Below are 9,912 nucleotides of genomic sequence, written 5' to 3' on the forward strand. Positions count from 1 at the left end.
AGTTTCCTTCGCGTTTTCGATACGGAGGCGCCGCCACCTCCTGTTCTTCATCTCGAGGGCAGATCTGGAGTCCGTCTTGGGCTCCGGAGAGGGGAAATCGTCGCCATCGTCATCATCAACCTTCTTCCCTCTCCAATTCCATGAAGATCTTTGTCATTCGTGAGTAATCTATTCGAAGGCTCGTTGGGCGGTGATAAGTCGGATGAGATCTATCATGTAATCGAGTTTGTTTTGATGGAGATTGATCCCTAGTATCCACTATGTTCTCAGATTGATGTTGCTACTACTTTGCCATGCTTAATGCCTGTCAATAGGGCCCGAGTGCCATGATTTCAGATCTGAAATTATTATGTTCTCACCAATATATGTGTGTTTTAGATCCGATCTTGCAAGTTGTAGTTACCTACTATGTGTTATGATCCGGCAACCCCGGAGTGACAATAACCGGAACCACTCCCGGTGATGACCATAGTTTGAGGAGTTCATGTGTTCACCAAGTGCTAATGCATTGGTTCGGTTCTTTATTAAAAGGAGAACCTTAATATCCCGTAGTTTCGTTTTGGACCCCGCTGCCACGGGAGGGATGGACAATAGATGGCATGCAAGTTCTTTTCCCTAAGCACGTATGACGACACACGGAATGCATGCCTACATCGCATTGACGAACGGGAGCTAGCCATATATCCCTCTGTGTTATAGTTGTTGCATGATGAATATCATCCAAACAAATCACTTACCCATTGCCTACGAGTTTGTCCTACTGTTGCTACTGTTGTTACTTGTTTTGCTCTGCTGCTCCTACTATTGTTGCTACTGCTGTTACTTGTTTTGCTCTGCTGCTGCTACTAGTGTTGCTACTGTTGTTACTTGTCTTGCTCTACTGTTGTTGCTACTACTGTTGCTACTGCTGTTACTTGTCTTGCTCTGCTGCTGCTACTACTGTTGCTACTGCTGTTACTTGTCTTGCTCTGCTGCTGCTGCTACTGTTGCTACTACTGTCGATTGCTACTGTTGCTACTTGCTATTGTTGTCACTACTGTTGTTCCTTGCCACTGCTATAGCTCATTACACTGTCGTTACTCGTTACTTTGCTTTTACTATTGTGCTTGCAGATACTAATCTTTCAGGTGTGGTTGAATCTAACAAATTCAGCTGCTAATACTTGAGAGTATACTCTCACCTCCTGTGGCTTATCAACAAATTGGATCGAATACTCTACCCTCGAAAACTGCTGCGAACCCACGCGCTGGTGGGCCATCAACAACATTCTTCTAGTCTCATTACTGGGGAGTGCTTTTAGCATTCTTCTGGTGCATTTGCAGGAGAAGGTTTGTTGTCATAAGCATTCGTCTAGCTAACGCCAGAGATTGCAGATCAAGGTGGACCGGTGCTTGGGTGTTGCCCTTACTTGGACAAACCTCCCACTTATGATTAACCCCTCTCACAAGCATCCGCAACTACGAAAGAAGAATTAAAACAAAGTCTAACCATAGCATTAAACTAGTGGATCCAAATCAGCCCCTTACGAAGCAACGCATAAACTAGGGTTTAAGCTTCTGTCACTCTAGCAACCCATCATCTACTTACTACTTCCCAATGCCTTCCTCTAGGCCCAAATAATGGTGAAGTGTTATGTAGTCGAGGTTCACATAACACCACTAGAGGAAAAACAACATACAACGCATCAAAATATCGAACGAATACCAAATTCACATGACTACTTATAGCAGGACTTATCCCATGTCCTCAGGAACAAAAGTGACTACTCACAAAGCATAATAATATTCATGACCAGAGAGGTATTGAATAGCATCAAGGATCTGAACATATAATCTTCCACCGAGTAATCCAACTAGCATCAACTACAAAGAGTAATTAACACTACTAGCAACCTTGCAAGTACCAATCGGAGTCGTGAGACGGAGATTGGTTACAAGAGATGAACTAGGGTTTGGAGATGAGATGGTGCTGATGAAGATCTTGATGGTGATGAGTCGCCTCCGATGAGAGGAGTGTTGGTGATGACGATGACGACGATTTGCTCCTTCAGGAGGGAAGTTTCCCCGGTAGGACGACCCTACGAGAGCTCAAGATTGGTTCTGCTCAAGTTCCGCCTCGTGGCTGCGGCGATTCCTCCCGAAAGCCTCCTCTTGATTTTTTCTGGAATGAAACCCTCCTTATAGCAAAAGAGGGGGCCAGAGGGCCAACTGGGAGCCCACAACCCCCCTAGGCGCCGCCAAGGGTTAGGCCTCGCCTAGCAGGCTTGTGGCCTCCTGGTGTCTCCCCTGTGGTACTTCTTCCGCCTAGTATTTTTTATAAATTCCAAAATAAATCCTCGTTGATTTTCACAGCTTTTGGAGTTGCGCATAATAGGTATCTCAAACTTTCTCCTTTTTCAGGCCAGAATTCCATCTACCAGCATTCTCCCTCTTCATGTAAACCTTGCAAAATAAGAGAGAAAAGGCATAAGTATTGTATCATGAAATGTAATAACAGCCCATAAAGCGATAAATATCAACATAAAAGCATGATGCAAAATGGACGTATCATGCCTCCACACCACTCCAAATGGACATTAGCATCTGCAAGGGTGTGAACTTCTGGATACATCGTCGTCTCCGCGTGCCTCGGTTATCTCTTACCCAAACCGTGTACTTATGCACCTTACTTTGTGATAGACATATTATTTCTTGCTATATATGTTGCTTAGCACAAGTTGTTGGTGCACATAGGTGAGCCTAGTTGTGTTAGGTTTTGTGCTTGACAAATTAAATATTAGTTTTATTCCGCATTTGCTCAAGACTAACCCCCCCCCTCCCCCCCCCCCCCCGCGCTAGGCGACATCCACGTCATTTCAGGGTCTTGCAAGCAGGGAGGTGTGTTGTCATCTTAGTTACGAGTTATTTAGTCCATGCGAGCTACATTCACTTCAGTGATTGCCATGAAGCCTCTTCTTCGGCGATGACTTGTGGACAAGACGTGTTTCAAGAAGGGGGTTGTTACCGAACTATCCACTACAAACCCAGCGACATCCCATCAAGACCAAGACCCAGTCCACCATTCAACTTTCACGCCATTGACTTGTATCTGTTCCCATGTGTACTTCTTCTTCTACATCAAGCTTCCCTGTAATCGTCACCATATTTGATTCCTCCATCGATCTATGAGAGAGTAGTAGTGGGTACCTGACACTTTGTTGTGAGTTAGCACACAAAGCACTTGTGGTTAACTGAAAACTACAGCGGAGACAAAGTAATATCAGCACCACATCATGTACTAACTCAAGGATCGTTGCTTAGCTCGAAAGGAAACATATGCAGCGGGATATATGGAGGAAAATTGTTACTCGGCACACAAGATGCTCCTCACACAATTGTCTTGTGGCAGGAGTAACTTTCTGGACAGCAACAAGCGTCAACAAAGAGACACTAGATTTTTACGTGGAAAACCCCTCAACTTGAGGGGAAAACAGCGGGCCAAAGCCACCCTAAATCGTCTTCCACTATTATCAAATGTGGGATACAACAAGTTTTTCTCTAGATAGCACTAGAAGATATCATACATCAAAATTTCTAAATCTTGGATGAACACACCAAGTTTTGGGGCGCAAGATCTAGGGATTAGAACAAACTCACCAAAGATGGTGGAACCTCAGCTTGAAGGAGACAAGGTAGTGGATCTGGACCATCACAACCTTGCGTTGGAGCTCCCTTTGCTTCTTCCTTTAATCTTTATCATCTCCCCTTTCTCACTAGGTTTTCTCTCTTCTTCTCGAATGGAGTTTGAATCGGTTTTCGTCACTCTAGGTGGCGGCTGCTGGATGGAGGGTAAAGCATCCCCATCCACTCACACGCAAAGACCAAAATGACCCTAGGTCATAACTCTAATGCGTAGTGGGCTTTGCACCTGTTTGGGCTGCTTGAAAGGCTTCAAATGCTCATCTCCTCATAGCCCACCTGAGGAGTATATCCCAACAAATCTCCCCCTTCGACTCATGAGAGGGGCAACGTCATGTCCACTACCTTTCAACATGCTTGTAGCTTCTCATATGGCAATATCTTGGCCATTATATCCGAACCATTGTCGTCAGTATGGATCTTCTCAAGCTTCGGCAACTTGGAACTTACAACATATCGAATCCAATGATACCTCAGATCAATGTGCTTGGTTCGAGAGTGATAGCTTGAATTCTTGGCAAGGTGGATAGCACTTTGATTGTCGCAAAACAGAACATACTTATCTTACTTCATGTCGAGCTCTTGCAAGAAGTTCTTCATCCACGGAACTTCCTTGCCAGCTGTTGTTATGTACTCAACTTCTGTAGTTGGTGTAGAAACACATTTCTGCAATCTTCATTGCCATGACACTGCTCCCCTGCATATGTAATCAGATATCCACATGTGGACATCCTATGATCCTTGTCACATGCATAATCTACATCTATATATCCCTGCAAGACATAATCGCCACTTCCAAAGCATAAACAAGATGTAGAAGTTCCCTTAAGATACCTGAGAATCCACTTCACTGCTTCCGAGTGAGCTTTGCTTGGATTTTTCATGAACCATCTAACAACTCCAACTACATAGGCAACATGAGGCCTAGTGCATATCATGGTGTTGCTGGCTATGCCTATAGGGATTTCCTTGGCAAATATGCAAAGGATTCCCCCGCGGCCTTGGAGCCTTGCGTTGGTGTTCCCTTGAAGAGGAAAGGGTGATGTAGCACAGCGGCAGTAAGTATTTCCCTCAGTTTGAGAACCAAGGTATCAATCCAGTAGGAGGATCGTTTCAAGTCACAAGTACCTGCACAAACACAAAGAGCTTGCACCCAACGCTATGAAGGGGTTGTCAATCGCTTATAAATTGTTTTCAAAGTGAGAACTGAAAGCAAAAAGTAAACAAAGCAAAGTAAAAGTAAAAGCAGAGATGATAGTTGTGAAAAGACCCGGGGGCCGTAGTGTTCACTAGTGGCTTCTCTCATGAAAGCAAGTAGACAGTGGGTGAACGAATTACTGTCGAGCAATTGATAGAACTGCGCAAAGTCATGACGTTATCTACGGCAATGATCATACATATAAGCATCACGTCCAACACAAGTAGACCGATACTTTCTGCATCTACTACTATTACTCCACACGTCGACCGCTATCCAGCATGCATCTAATGTATTGAGTTCATAAGAACAGAGTAACACCTTAAGCAAGATGACATGATGTAGATGGACAATCTCAAATCTATGATGAAAGCCCATCTTTTTACCATTGATGGCAACAACACGATGCGTGCCTTGCTGCCCCTTCTGTCACTGGGAAAGGTCACCGCACGGTTTGAACCCAAAACCAAGCACTTCTCCCATTGCAAGAATCATAGATCTAGTTGGCCAAACAAAACCCAACACTCGGAGAGACTTATAAGGATATCAAATCATGCATATAAGAAATCAGCAAAGACTCAAATATAATTCATAGATAATCTGATCAAAAATCCACAATTCATCGGATCTCGACAAACACACCGCCAAAGAGGATTACATCGGATAGATCACCATGAAGATCATGGAGAACTTTGTATTGAAGATCCAAGAGAGAGAAGAAGCCATCTAGCTACTAACTACGGACCCGAAGGTCTGAAGTAGACTACTCACGAGTCATTGGAGAGGCAATGATGTTGAATTAGAAGCCCTCCAGCTCCAAAGTCCCCTCCGGCAGGGCACTGGGAAGGGTCTCCAGATGAGATCTCGCGGAAACGGAAGCTTGCGGCGGCGGAAAAGTGGTTTCGTGGTCGCCCTTATTTTTTCTGGGATTTTAGGGAATAAATAGGCCAAAGAGCTAGGGCAGGGGAGATCCACGGGGGCCACAAGCTTGGTAGCTGCGGGCGCCCCCTTGGCTGCGACTACACGACTTGTGGGCCTCCTCCCTTGGCCCTCAAATCCCCCGATCTTCTTCTGTTCTGGAAAAATTCATTTCAGTGATTTTATTCCGTTTGGACTCCGTTCTAAAATCAGATCTAAAAAGAGTCAAAAAAACAGAAAAAACAGGAACTCGCACTTGGCACTGAATTAATAAGTTAGTCCCAAAAAATATATAAAAGGTATATAAAACATCCAAAGTTGACAAGATAACATCATGAAACCATCAAAAAATATAGATACGTTTGAGACGTATCAAGCATCCCCAAGCTTAACTCCTGCTCGTCCTCGAGTAGGGAAGTGATAAAGAATGAATTTTTGATGCTTTCATGCTACCTAGCATAGATGTCCTTTGTAACTCCTCTTATGTGACATGAATGTTTAGATCCATTAGATTCAAAATAATAGTTTGCTATTGACGTGGAGACAATAATACTTCAAGCAAACTAGCAAGGTAATCATGAAGTTTCAAAATAACAAGGCCAAAAGAAAGTTATCCCTACAAAATCATATAGTCTGGCTATGCTCTATCATCCTTGCACAACGAATTTAAATCATGCACAACCTCGGTATTGGTCAAGTAATTGTTTTCAAACCTTTACTTTCTCAAACTTTTTCAACTCTCACGCAATACATGAGCGTGAGCCATGGTTTTAGCACTATAAGTGGAATGGAGTGTGGTGGAGGTTGCACGGCAAACAAGGAGAAGATGGTCACATTGACTAGGAATATCAATGAGCTATGGAGATGCTCATCAATAGATATCGATGTGAATGAGTAGGGATTGCCATAGAAATGATGCACTAGAGCTAAGAGTGTGTGAAAGCTCTTAAAGAAAACTAGTGGGTGTGCATCCAACTTGCTTGCTCATGAAGACCTAAGGCAATTTTGAGGAAGCTCATCATTGGAATATACAAGCCAATTTATATAATGAAATTACCCACTAGCTATAGGGTGGTGACAAAATGAGAGACTCTCAATCATGAAGATCTTGGTGCTTAATATGAAGCAAAAGTGTGGAAAGGAGATAGTAGCATTGTCCCTTCTCTCTTTTTCTCTCATTTTTTTGGTGGGCTCTTTGGCCTCTTTTTTTATTTTATTTTTTTGGTTGGCATCTTTGGCCTATTTTTTTAAATAGGATTCGCTGGCCTCTTTTATTTCATCACATGGGACAAACAACTCAAAACTTAGAGCATCACACTTACAACTCAAAACTTAGAGCAATGATGACTCTATATGAAATGCCTTCGGTAGTGTACCGTGACAATGATCTAGCATGGCATAGACATCAGTGGAAACATCATGCTAGCTATCTTATGATCATGCAATGGCAATGTAGAAGTGGTGGCACATGTCATGGTGGTAGTTGGATGGCAATATATCTTGGAATGGCTTTGAAAAAGCCATAGTAGGTAGGTATGGTGGCTGTTTTCAGGGAGGCTAATGGTGGGTTTTATGCACCGGCGGAAGTTGCACGGCACTAAAGAAGATAGTGATGGTGGAAGGTGAAAAAGCATCTAAACCATGGACTCAACATTAGTCATGTAGAACTCATATACTTGTTGCAAAAGTTTTAGTAGTAATCAAAACAAAGCATTCAATGCATACTCCTAGGGGAAGGGTTGGTAGGTATAAACCATTGCGCGATCCCGACCGCTACACAAAGGATGACAATCAATAAACTAATCATGCTCAGACTTCATCACATAGCGGTTCACCATACGTGCATGATACGGCAATCACTAACTTCAACACAAGTATTTCTAGATCCACAACACCTTACTAGTGTAACTTCAATATTACCACAACCACAACTCAAAACTAATTGAGACGAATCAAACTTCTCTAACTATTGAATGCACATAAAGGTGGAAGTTTTCATATCCCTTTGGATAACTACCCCTTTTGAGACTACTTTCATAAAATAGATCAACTACCACTCCACGAACTGTCGTGCTCCAAAAGATAGAAGTGAAGCACACAGAGCAAAATTAACTAGCTCAAAAGATATAAGTGAAACACATGTGAGCTGAATTGTCTAACCAAAGGATATAAGTGATGCTCGACAAAATCACGGTGAGTGCATGTCTCTATATCTAGTTGTGCAGCAAGGAAGATTGTGACACAACAAAAATAAAAGACTCCTATGATACAAGACGCTCCAAGAAAAACACATAACATGTGGTGAATAAAAATATAGCCCCAAGTAACGTTACCGATGGATTGAAGATGAAAGAGGGATGCCTTCCCGGGGCATCCCCAAGCTTAGGCTTTTTCGGCATCCTTGAATCAACTTGGGGTTCCTTGGGCATCCCCAAGCTTGAGCTCTTGCCACTCTTTATCTCTTTGTCCATAAGAACTTCACCCAAAAATTGAAAACTTCACAACACGAAACTTAAACAGAAACTCGTGATATCATTAGTATAAGAAAGAAAATCACCACTTCCTTAGGTACTGTAGCAAACTTAAATTCTACTTATGTTGATGTTGGGTTACTGTATTTTCAATCTTCCATGGCTAATACCCCCCGATACTATCCATAGATCATCAAAATAAGCAACCAACTCAACAAAAACAGAATCTGTTAACAGCAGACTAGTCTGTAGCAATCTATATACTTCGTATACTTATGGTACTTCAACAGTTCTTAAAAATTATGACAGTTTGAAGAATTTTCGTAGAAATCAAAAGAAAAAAGAATCAACTCAAAAGCTCTCACAGAAAAAAAATGAAAATTCTTTTCGTGAGCAGAAAGTTTCTGTTTTTTCCAGCATGATCAAACAATCATCCTCAAGACTAATCATAACGGTTTCACTTGGCACAAGCGCAAAAGAAACACAAAAAACACAATCATAACAGAATTATGGAAGTGTGGAAAACACAAAACATAAAGAAAAAGGATAGATTCGTTGGGTTGCCTCCCAACAAGCGCTATTGTTTAACGCCCTTAGCTAGGCATAAGGTGATGGAATCACGTATAGTCATCTTTGGTGCTCAAACCATAAGTAGCCCTCATCATAGATTCATAAGGCAATATTATTTTCCTTCTAGGAAAATGCTACATGCCCTTCTTTAGTGTAAATTGAAATCTAATATTCCGTTCCTTCATATCAATGATAGCACCAATAGTCCTTAGGAAAGGTCTACTAAGAATAATGGGACATGAAGGATTGCAATCTATGTCAAGTACAATGAAATCCACGGGTACAGAGTTCTTATTTGCAACAAGAAGAACATCATTGATCCTTCCCATGGGTTTCTTGACAGTAGAATCCGCAAGATGCAAATTAAGATAACACTCTTCAATCTCATGAAAACCAAGAATATCACATAAAGACTTTGGAATCGCGGAAACACTAGCACCCAAATCACACAAAGCATTTCATTCATAGTTTTTTATTTTGATTTTGATAGTAGGTTCCCACTCATCATGAAGTTTTCTAAGTATAGAGACTTCTCATTCAAGTTTCTCTTCAAGAGATTTCATCATAGCATCTACGATATGTGCGGTAAAGGCTTTGCTTTGGCTATAAGCATGTGGAGTGTTTGCAATGGATTGCATCAAGGAAATGCATTTAAAAAAGGAGCAACTATCATAATTGAATTCCTTGAAATCCAAAGTGGGAGTTTCATTACTACCCAATATTTTGATTTCTTCTACTCCACTCTCGACACCTTTATCATCAAGATAGGTGGACTCCGAATCATTGGGGCGTTTTTCAACCAAAGTGGATTCGTATTCATCCCCTTCATCAATAGGTTTGACACGCGAAAACAAAGATTCAAGAGGAGTCACATCAAACACTTTAAGATCTTCGTGATTTGCATCACTAGAACGCACCCTTTTAAACCATTCATGCCAAGCGCGGATTTGAGCGGTTCTTTCTTTGCTCTCATTCATGGAGACACACATAGCTTTTAAAGTTTCATCCAAGTTAACCTTCGGAGGAGCACATCTAACTTTCAAAGCATCAATATCACAAGACATCCTATCAACGCTCT

The sequence above is a fragment of the Hordeum vulgare genome, chromosome 5H (assembly GCF_904849725.1).
Source record: "Hordeum vulgare subsp. vulgare chromosome 5H, MorexV3_pseudomolecules_assembly, whole genome shotgun sequence".
Taxonomy (NCBI): Eukaryota; Viridiplantae; Streptophyta; class Magnoliopsida; order Poales; family Poaceae; genus Hordeum; species Hordeum vulgare.